The sequence below is a fragment of the Mytilus californianus genome, unplaced genomic scaffold (assembly GCF_021869535.1).
Source record: "Mytilus californianus isolate M0D057914Y unplaced genomic scaffold, xbMytCali1.0.p SCAF_1, whole genome shotgun sequence".
NCBI lineage: Eukaryota > Metazoa > Mollusca > Bivalvia > Mytilida > Mytilidae > Mytilus > Mytilus californianus.
Window position 1 is genome coordinate 89,188,205 of NW_026262581.1, and position 12,458 is coordinate 89,200,662.

The 12,458-nt window shown below is 33.3% G+C and overlaps 1 long non-coding RNA gene across 1 annotated transcript in view; it reads right to left on the reverse strand.

The window, feature by feature from the left end:
• LOC127710157 (uncharacterized) overlaps window positions 1–12,458 on the reverse strand; it is a 460,084-nt gene that overhangs the window by 162,781 nt on the left and 284,845 nt on the right. The window lies entirely within an intron of this gene.

Below are 12,458 nucleotides of genomic sequence, written 5' to 3' on the forward strand. Positions count from 1 at the left end.
AACCTTGAAATAGTGTAATTGTTTTTGTCAGTATAATACATAGATTTCTAGAAAAAAAAACGCTTTACTTTAATAAACATACATTAATAGTAGGTTCAATTTGAGCATTTGCTTTGTGCCCATAGCACTGAAAGTTACTTAGTGCAGGTATTGTAATAATTTTTTTTATATTTTTGATTATATTCTGTATTAATTAAAGGGTTGTAAATCACTGGACACTTAGAAATCCCAAACACATGTCTTTCAGACGTTGTGCGGAGTGTTCGTCCCCATAAATAAAAATGATAATAATAATGATAATGAACATAAAAATAATAATAATAATAATATAATCTTGATTTCAAGAGAGTTACCCAATTAGAACTTGTCTAATTTCATTGAGGCCCTCAAACAGCCAAATATAACATACATATAAAAAATCCTTCATAGGTTTAATTGCTCCAATAATGAATCATTTCATATTCTAATCCAAAAATTGTTATATCATTAGATTTTTTAATGTCTTGGATAATATTTCAAAGATATGAAAGTCAATAGCAATTCCAAAGCAAATTCCATTATTCATTTTTACTTTTTATCAAATCTATAATGAAACATTCTCTTTGTTTTTGGAAGAGCTTTTTTTTTTATTCCTACTCAAAATGATCTATCCAGGACAGGGACAATCTGGTGATCTATAAACAGTAGACATTAAGAAAGGTTATGATATATGGAATTCAACCTCTAACCAAAAGTCTCTTAAGAATTTACCGAAAAAACAGATCGATTTCTAACTATAATTCTGACGATCTTTTTTTAAATATTTTGTATATTGACTCTTTACATTTTCATTCTCGTCTTTAATGTCAGATTGAAAGAAAAAGTTTCATCTCGTCAAACAAAGCTATAATTCTATTGTTTTAGTGGTAACATGAGAATATTGTCTGAAACTGGACGTTTTGCATTTGATCATGTGAAATCTTTTCTTTGTCGTTTTAATTAGATAAAAAAAACAACAATATTTATGACTATAAATTGGTGCTGATATTTGTTTTGCTTGGAACATTAAAAATCGATGCACCTGGCTCTACCCATATCTGAAATGTATTATAATAGTACTAGGATGTGAAAATAACACTACATATTTCGTGCGTCCGAAGCTTATTTCTAGATTACTTTCATCAGGAACGCCCATACCCAAACATCTGAAACGTAAATATGTTAAGAGCTACATGACCAAAAGGAAAAGCCAAATTCAACGAAGTTCAACTTTGCCTGAGGGAATTGGAACCTTAGTTTCTTAGTCATTTGATTTATGTTTGGTGAATATGTCCTTTAATGGTAACAATGATAATGTTTTTTTTTTAAATTGACATTTGTAGGATAAAAGGTATAACTATGATATTTGCATGAATTGGAAGTTGACTTTTTCCTACCCTTGCGTGCTCGCTTGATTATCTTGCTGATAAAGTCAGTATCAAAACAAAAAAATGCCGATATTCTAGTTTATTTACGAAAACGTATTATACAAAGGTAGTATACAGATAACACAGAATAAGTCCAGGTATAATCAGCCGAACAGGAAAATGTAAACAATCGGCATTGCGGGAACTCTTAAAGAAGTGACAGCAGGTGCGTTGATAGAGAATGTATATAATCCCTGCTATGCTTGCATCGCCCGTCAAACGAGTCCATACATATCTATTTAAAAGCACCAAAGCCAGGAAACAAAGAAAATAGTATGATATTTCAAAAATAAACTTCTAGAGTGATTCATAATAGAGAATTCCGGATAAACTGGACAGGACTGATCATGATTTGGTACATATATTCTGTCATGAAAAACTCAGTGGCCGAGTGGTCATAGTTCATCTAAAAGAGGGACGAAAGATACCAGAGGGACAGTCAAACTCATAGATCTAAAACAAACTGACAACGCCATGGCTAAAAATAAAAAGACAAACAGACAAATAATAGTACAGATGACACAACATAGAAAACTAAAGACTAGGCAACACGAAGCCCACCAAAACCTGGGGGTGATCTCAGGTGCTCCGGAAGGGTAAGCAGATCCTGCTCCACATGTGGCACCCGTCGTGTTGCTTATGTTATTACAAATCCGGTAAATAGTCTTATTCGGTAGGTCACATTCGTGAAAAGGGAAGGGTATTGTAGTTACGACATAAGGAACATACCGGGGTATCCGATATCATCTGTGAAACGGTTATTCCATAACGGTCAACCAACTCGTGATGGCGTCCGTAAAATTTACGAAGGGATGATTTCAACTTCAATATTTGGAACTCTTTGTTTAATAGCTTCCTTGTGAGCAGCAATCCTCTATCAAGGAAATCATGATAGGAAATACAAGCCCGGGAATATCGTATCAATAGGGAGATATATACTCCGTTTGCAGGCGCTGCTGGAATGTTGCTACATAGAAATGAAAAGTTCACAATTGGGAAGCTGAAATCATCTAAAGTATCACTTGCCTGTCAAGGATTAAACTTTGTATGCCTGACGCGCGTTTCGAATACATGAGACTCGTCAGTGACGCTCTAATCAAAAAAGTAAAAACCCGCATGTGACAGGTGAGTTTGACTCCGAAGTTAATTGACAAGCATTGCCAGTTTTCCTGCTGAAGGTTGGTGGCTCTCTACGGGCACTCCGGCTTCCTCCAAACTTATATAGTCTATAGTGCTGAAAGTGGTGTTAAATGCTAGGTATCTCCAATTTGCAAATCTTACTTAGCTAGTCAAAGGACTGAAGTGAAGACTGAAGACTCCAAAGTGTTTTTGATATATGAAAAAAAAACCGACACTCATTTAGACAACGGTATGTATTATCATGATACATGTAGGACGACTTGACAATTGAAATAAGATCGAATCGGAGTGAGTAATAAAAAATAATGACTAACTACCTTTTTTAAATGAATGTTTGACAATGCCATTCCCTTATGAAACGGGATATTGAATAAAAGTAAAAGAAATGAATGATTGCTGCATTCGAGATGCATAAATGAAATTAGTATTCCCAAAACAAAAGTTTGAAAACCAATGTTATTATTGTATACTTATGATTCCCCGCTATAAACAAAAAAAACTTAAAGAAAAAGAAAACCCCGTTTGTGTGATGGAGTTGGACGCATTGTTTCAAAACTCATAATTAATTGGAAAACATGTTAAAAACGGACAGTTCAAAATCAGTCTTCGGGTGGCTGATGCCATTATTGGAGATAAAACATTAATGTTAGACGCGGGGCGATAAAGGGTAAACATATTGTCGATTATTTAAAAACGTATGTTGACCATGTAGATGTATTTTTGAAAATAAGATGTGGTATGATTGCCAATGATACAAATCTCCACAAGAGACCAAATGACAAACTATTTGCTTGGTTTTGTGTGTTGTTCAATGCCTGTCCCATTGACCTTTACTTAACATTATTCACATTAACAAATTAACAAAAACAGGATAGTATATGGTTCCAATGATGATAAATTTAAGTTAATTACCCCGTATTTGGTGAGTTGAAATAATAACAGAACAAAACAAATGACAGGCACATTCACCAATGAAGATTGTTATGTGCTATAGATTTTTCTCTCTCAATACTGCATATATTTTTTTTCATTTTTGCTTTAACTCATAACAAATTCATTATGAAGGGTGTTAACTGTGGATGTCAATCATAATATAATATACTAAGGAGTGTTACGAGTAGGTGACAAGCATGATCTATCTGTGGATTATCTGCTAACTCTTTAAGAGCACCTGCTATCACTTAGTTGTGTCAATCTAGTTCCATAATTATAAATCAAATACTAAGGATTCTATCATGATAAAAATTACCTTGGTTGTATTTGGCAAAATTTTTCGGGATTTTGGGTCAAAAATGCACTTCATTTATTTGACCTTTTTAATTTTTTTGATTCGATCGTCACTGGTAAAATTGAGAATCGGGAAATGGGGAATGTGTCAAAGAGACAACAACCCGACCATAGAGCAGACAACAAGTAAGTCTTTTATAAACGAAACTCACGTCTGACTTACAAACTTTTACGCCTGGTATCTATGATGAGTTTAATTAGTGTAATGCTCATTTATCTTGTAAAAGCTGTAGCTTTCTGTGTTTGTTGTTCGTTTATATCTGTTTGTTTTGTTTTATTTGTCTCTTAACGATTTTACCTTTCAAATAATATGTACTGTTGACTATTCGATAAATGTAATGCGTTATTTTACGGAGCAGAAGTACAAATGGAAACATATTTATTCCTAGGCAAACTCAAGCTAAAACTTCTACACATTAGAACTATACTATTAATGAAACCAACAATTGAAATAGGACGAATTTACAAAAATTCACATAGCCTGAATAATGATCAGTCAAATCAAAAGACACCATGTCCAAGGATTGCAGACAGCTAGTCTATAACATAAAAAGTTAATGATGTAAACAACCTTAAAGGCTTAGTCGTATTTATGAGTGATTAATTTATATTACATTAAAAGTTATAGGAAATATATCAAAGCGTAGTTATAAAGAACCATTTTAAAATAGTTAATTTTCAAAATTAAACTGGGATCTCGGTGGCCGAGTGGTCTTATCAAGACTTGGCAAGTGCGCTCGACTCCTATCTTAATTGACAAGGATTGTCATTGTTCCTACCGAAGGTATGTGGTTCTCTCCGGGCATTACGGCATCCTCCGATAATAAAAACTGTCCGCCAGGAAATAGCACAATATTGCTAAAAGTGGCGTTAAACACCAATCAATCTATCAATCAAAAACAAACTTGCTTTATGTTGTGTGCCTGTCCCAAATCAAGAGCCTATAATGTAGTGGTAGTCGGTGGTTGCTGTCTGTAATACTTGTCCTTCGTTTATTGTTTTGTCATAAATCCGGTTGTTTTCTAGTTTGAATTGTGTTTCCTCTCGAAGGAATATAACTCTATGTTCGTAACCATCTAATTTACAATCCTATTTTATCACATATATGTTTTTGAATTAACCAGCCCAATTTAACCAAAGGAAGCTTGATTAATAGTTTAAAATTTGTATCTTATACATGATGTCTGTGCATAACTTCACTGGTACTCACTTTTGATCAAGATAAGTCATAGAGATGTCAGGTGAGCTATGTTTCTATAGAAAGTATGTATAAATCTGGAGAAAATCCGAAGATCGAACGATTGTTTTCCTCAAGTTTTATTGCCCTCTTGTCCAATTTTATTGTCAAACAATGTGTGACTATTTATGCTAGATCAATTTCAATCACTTTCTAAATTGTAAAGAGGGTTTATGTGTTTATTTAGAGTTTTTATTTGAAACAATTAAAAAAGAAGCTTGAGAAGATCATTATTACGTCACAGTTTTTGTACGCCCAGTTTGCTTCTCATAAACTGTTTAGCAGGATTAACAATGTGACAAAAATTGCAACCTAAGGGAGTTCTTATTTTATGGTTACACATCAGACGCATATACTCAAACCGTTTCTTTACAATAACAACATAACTGAACATGGTTTTGTTTTCACTCGTTTATATTTATGAATAATGTACTTGGATATTAAATAAGCGCTTAAATTAGAGTGTGACCATGGTAAGTTTACTTTTTTCAAATTTATGATTTTAGAAAAATCACATTTCATCTTTGAAAATACTTAAAACAATAGAGCTTGACCAAATGAAGCTTCTATTTCGCATGCAGTTTCTATCAAGATTACTGATTTATTATAGTATTTCATAATAACGATATTAAACGGAAATATTATAGCGTGTATGCAATAGAATTATTATGATTGAAATAGCAAAGTGAAAGAGTCATTGATGTGTTGATTGTCACAGTGATGAGAGTCGTATTCACGGCAAAAAGTTTACAAAATTGGTTCAGATTTTTAAGGGGAATAAACCAACAAAATGGAGAAAAATATTGATATCTATTGAAAAATAAGGACATTTCATTCAGGTAAGACTACCCCAGCCATACAATAAAGCATTTCAGCAGTCTTAATTTTATAGTGAGTCTGATTCTTTCCATTATGTGACCTAATAAAACTGGACATTGAGAGTGTTGTTATGCATCTCAAAGATCCATTAAAGATATTTCTCTATTTTAAGACTAGAAAGAAATTTGGTGAATCATTACTTTAAGTCATATGAAACGAATTTCTGGTAATTATAATGTTACAGAAATTATAGAACCAAGGCATGCATATATACTAATAGTTATCAAAGGTACCAGGATTATAATTAAAAACGCCAGACGCGCGTTTCGTCTACATAAGACTCATCAGTGACGCTCAGATCAAAATACTTATAAAGCCAAACAAGTACAAAGTTAAAGAGCATTGAGGACCCAAAATTCCAAAAAGTTGTGCTAAACTAAGTCCTCTGTGGACGTTTTTATGCCCCGTCCGCCATTCCGTCCGTCCTTCCGTCGGTCCGTCTTTCAGTCCGTCCAATTTTTGTTTCCGCACTCTTAACTTATGTTTTCCTCATCCAAATTTTATGAAACTCTTACACAATGCTAAGAACCAAAACTCGCAAACAGAGTTCGAATTTGGGCAGTGAGTCACTTACCGTTCTAGAGTAACTCCCCTTTATAATTTGGAAAATTGCTATTTTTTTAATTACCACACTCTTACTTTAGTTTCACTCATCCACATTTTATGAAACTCATACACAATGCTAAAAACCACAACACACAGACAGATTTCAAATTTTGGCAGCATGTCATTATCCATTCTAGAGAACTGGCCCTTTGAAAATTGCAAATTTTTCTGTTTCCGCAAACTCACTTAAGTTTGTCTCATCCAATTTTTTTGAAACTCATACACAATGTTGAGAACCATAACATGCAGACAGAGTTCGAATTTGTGCAGTTCTTCAGTTAACCCCCTTTTTAACTTGGAAAATTGCAAAGATTGAGTGGGAGCATTCGTGTCCTCAGACACATTCTTCTTTACGAATCCAAAACGTATAATCGATAAAAAAAAATTTCATTCTGTAATTGCTAATCGAATACTTGGATGCTAATTAACTTTCAGATTATAGTGCCTATATTTACCGACCGTTACCTATTGATAAACAATCAACGGGTTGGGTTCAAGTCAGGAAAAGTGGGGTATTCCCTGCTTTCAGGGTACACCCCAGTTTTCTGGTGTTAAAAAAACCCAGTATACTGGGACTTCTTTTTTCCTATTCAATTTATGGTATGAAATCTACAAAAATGCACATTAAACATGTGATAACAATGCTCTATGATAGCAAGTGTTTTTATAAGTTCAAAAATCAAGCTAATTTCAAGTCTAATTTGATGCTCAACTCACAACAAAACAATTCCTTTGTTCACCAATTCATACCTTGATTATCAATTATGAGATGACAAAAAGATAAGTTAATCACTTGGGCATTTAAATTCAATGAATAGAAATTTTCAATAGAAGTGAATATAATTCAGTTATGGTCAGTTACACCTGGAGCATGCAACTTGGTCAATTGACTCCTAAACAAAAGATTTGTTTGTTTTTGAGTTTTAGAAAAAATAAGGCTTCACTTATTCATGTTTTGTTGTTCCTGAAATACTTTAAGTATTTACAAATACTACTGATGCAGTTAAAATGTGCGCTTTTGTAGATTTCATGCTTTAAATTGAAATAGAAAAAGGAAGTCCCTGTGAACTGGGGTGTGTTTAACACCAGAAAACTGGGGTGTTCCCTGAAAACAGGGAATACCCCACGTTTCCTGACTTGTCCCCAACCTGATCAACACAGAATCATTGAGCACGTGAACAAAAGTGAAATGATAATTATAGCGATGTTTATTTGTTTTTATTTCATATTTTTCATGCGTTACCATTTGTTAATATACCGGTAACTTTGTCATCACAATATTTAATGATTTGGTGTATAAAAACTGTTTTTTGAGAGTCGAATACAACTATCTTTCTTACACGTTTGTTTACCATTTTTTCATCACAGTATTTCCCCCCGCACTTGCGCTGTGCGGTTGTCGAATTTCTAATGAGGGTGTCACTGGATACGGAAAAACTTTCGTTCAATTTGAGTACGAGAAGACAATAAGTCAAGAGCAATAGATTTTATGAAGATTTGGATAAAAAAAAAGTATTTTCTTTATAAAGAATGTCTATAAACACATGTTTTATAGTAAAACTCAGCCATTTGGTTAGTTAAGTATTATATGACTTTAAAAAGGTACATTTCTGTATCATTCACATTTAAAGTAGCCATATTAACAGATACTGAACAAACAAACGCATCAAGAAATGCAATTTAGTTGTTGTGTCATCTCTGTATATTCATTTTAGAATTATAATATTTTGTTGGAGCTGGTGTTCGCACTGTTAAACGTTATTGTGAGTATTGAAACAGCGTGTCGTGGTGTTCCAAACAGACCTGATATAACAACCTATTACAGCAGTAATCCTTACCCAAAGTAAGTCAGGATCATTTCTAATTAAGAATAATCGATTAGCGTAACAGTTCCAAAAAAAGTATTATTAACGCTTAAATGCCAACAAAAAAATTCAAATAATCACCATGATTAGTTAAAAGTGCACGTAAATATATCGGACAATCCTAATTGTCAAGCAAATGCAGAAAATGATACCATTACAGATGTCAACAATGAATACAATTATGATTAACAACTGAGCTTCGTTATACAAAACATGCTTCAAGATCTATTAACGGAAATCTACACCTGAATTTTTTTCGTAGCGTCCCTCTAATATCAACGATGCTATTTTAATCGATCTTACTAGCACGTATTCTGTATATGAAATTAAGAAAAAAGCGAAAAATCATGATAGTAATAATAGCAACTTGAAACGGACTTCTCTTTTCTAATTTTTATTATTTATAAACTTTACATTTCTTGTAGAAGAGAAATAATAAGACAGCTCAGACGCAATAGCGGTATTCGAAAACAGATAAGAATAGCTAAAAGAAGTCTACCAAAGTTCACTGGTTTAAGAAGACGAAAAAGAAACACGTAATTCATTAATGTGTATGCTATTTCTGTTTCTGGAACACTAAACGCAATACGGTATTCAGTAGAAAACATTAAAATATTAATCGATTCTTAAAACCAGAATACAACATAAAAACAATAAAGGAACAAATACAGACATTGCTAATCTATGCACATTTTTGTTCAGCTTCTCGTGAATGTATACGTCTTTGGCTGTTTGAACTTTTGGCGCTGATTGTTCCTCGAGAAGATTACTTAATACATCTAGTAATGCGTTTCGAAATTACCAGAGTATTTTTATGTTTTTAATGTTTTTCATCGTTTTTACATAAATCAATTGCGACCCTTACACTATTAAGCTCATGACTTTTTCTTGAATAAAGTATACGTACACATGTATGTCAATTGATTTCAATTTTCAATATTTTCTTCAGAAATTTTTTTTTCTGCGGAAATATACGTGATCTTCAGCATTTATCTGTTTTGTTTATATACTTTTAGAGAAGTCAATCAGATTTTTGATGAAAGCATCGAGTTTACAGCAAACAGATTTCTCCTGCGTTTTATGGGGTAAAATGTACTATTTATTACTTTGTTAAAAATAAGGTGTACAAAGGTGTGATGTCCATCCGTTTAAAACTCGTTAAAAATACAGAAGTAGATTTAAAAGAAACTGGTAGAGAATTAAATGTTTTATAACAAGTAGAAAATACCTAACCAACTATACAGGGGCAAGAGCTATCTGAAACCTAGAGGACAATAGATGAGCACAAATCAAAAGCAACAAGTGTACTGATCAACAACAACAATAATAAAAACCAAAATCATAACTTTAGGCGAGCTGTCACTGTCGGTGTCGGTGGAGTAAAAAACCTCATCAAAGAATGCGGTAGGCTATATTATTTGGTACACCAGACGCGTGGTTCGTCTATATTAGATCGATCAGTTGTGCTCTCTTCGAAATATTTAGACAACTAAATCCATTTTGAAGTTGAAGTGCACTAAAAATAAAAATTCCTTTAAAAGAGTTGTGACAAATCTGGCTATTGCAAACTATGCCTTGGGGTATAAAAACTGTAGTGTTTTGAATGATTTAAAGATTTTATGAACAGTAAATTTCCAGATGATTGATCATATGTCATGTCAGCTGATGATACATTCGGGGACGATACTTCCCCAGCAGCGGCATGAACCAAATGATCGTAAAAGCTCACCAAAGAAGCAGAACATTTGTAAAACTGAATTAATAAAGAAGTAGAAGAGTTTTGTAAAAACCAAAATCCCAAAAAGTAATACCAAATATGGCTATTGCCATATGTGTCTGGAGTAGAAAACCCTTACTGTTTCGAATGATTTTAAAATGTAATGAACAGTACATTTACATTGAACGCACACATTAAATACTTTTCATGTCAGTATCCTTTGGGACGAAAATTCAACCAGTAGTGGCATCGACCCAGTTTTTGTTGTTTTGTTTTTTATAAAAACTCATTAGATACCAGTAAGTTTGTACGCCAGCCACACGTTTCGTCTATAAAAGACTCATCAGTGGAACTCCAATTTATACATTAAGAAACCCAAATCAAAGATATCGGGCTTATAATTTGGTACGATCGAAATCAGCAATCCTTCAAAGTACGTACGTGAAGTGCTTCGGAAAATACGTCTGCAAGTAACTCTGATAATCTTGCCTGAGAACGATCGACTTCGTCGTGATGGCGCAAAATCTGTTCCAATAGCTGTGTAATTTAAACTGTATCCTTTTTAGACGACGTATTTTGGTATACCGTAGTCCGTCCGGTCATCTGTCCTTCCAACCGTATGTAAACGTGTAGTACGATAAATTTAATTTGCTTAAACTAATTTTCATGAACTTTTAACACAACATTAGGATTGCCGGAAGACAGATCCTTTTCGATTACAAACTTTTGTATTTGTAGTTCTAGAGTTACGGGACTTTAACCGTTAGTTTTTAGTCACTTTTTCTAATATCGCACACTAACTCTAATTGCTTAGGTCATTTTGCTTAGAATTTTGCACTGTTGTTGGGGTTGATCAAAGAAAGCTCCCTGGTAATTTCGATTTTTTTTGGTCTGTCGTTTCATAGCATTTAACAGTCAGATTTAAGGCATTTTTTATATATTGCTATTTTCACTATTGTTGGGAGTAAATAAAAGAAAGCTCCCTTACGATTTTGATTTTTTTTAATTTGTCCTTCAGAGTTACGGGACTTTAACCTTCGGATTTTAGACAATTTTTCACATGTCACGCACTAGCTCTAGTTCCGAAAAAATGACTACAACCTTCACACTGTTATTGGAATTAGTGATTGTAAGCTTCCTGTCGTTTTTGAAAATTTTCTGGTCTGACATGTTCCAGAGTTATTATATAGACTTTTCACAATAATTTTTAAGGCATTTTTACTAATACCTGATTAAAACCCTTCTAAATATTTCATTTTATTCTTGGAACAATTTCAATATGCAAAAGATGGTCTTGGCGCAGATATATTTAATATAAGTAAATTTTAGTGCTCGCTACTTAACGTTTTGATTATCACCGCGCATATTTCATTGTCGGGATAATAAGGTTTAAAGGCGTAGTTCACTCTTATGAATACTCAATGGGGTTTTTGTTTGTTTTCTATATGAACAATAAGATACACACCGTCATATCATATGATAGTAAGAAAATTGGAGTGCAAAAACAATCACTATATATTACATGTATTGGAGATGTCAATCATAAGGATACTCATTGCCATCAAGTTACAATTTTAACATTTTAGAAAGGAAAGAAGTATGATATTGTTATTGTAGGTTATTCTTGATTCTTTTCACTTATTGTCTTGTCGCATATAATTTTTATTCTACGTGTTTTTTTGGCATTTCATTTTTATATCACCTTTCTTCATAAATCTAGATTTATATACACGTTTTAGATGCTCTTTCAATTCGAAAGAGCTTCAGCATGAATATTATTGTTTTTAATTTATTGATTGGTTTCAGGTTAAGTTTATCTGGAGGTGAAGCAATGCCAGTAGAAGAAGATTTGGGACCACCAGTGGAGATAAGTCAAGCCGATTTTGAGAAATTGAAAAGAAGGCATGGTGAGGACAAGGAAGGGAAAGTCATAGAAATATCTGAAAACGAGTTTAATGAGCTCAAAGAAAAGGTTGGAGGCGATACAGGTACATCAATTAAAGATGTAAATATTCCGGAACCTTTTTTGGTGGATGATTGGCGTGAAATCAAAACAGGAGAAGATGAAGAATGGATTCCTGTGCCATCACCTATTCCCAATGTTCCTTCAGAGGAACACACAAAATGGCCGAATGCACCTGTTGACCACCCAACACATATCATTAATATACCAGCGAATACACAAACAAATTCTCGGATAGCACCAGATGCTCAGTTTCCAGGTGTAATTATTATACCTGCAAATCATCAAACCAATTCTCGGCATATACCAGATACTCAGT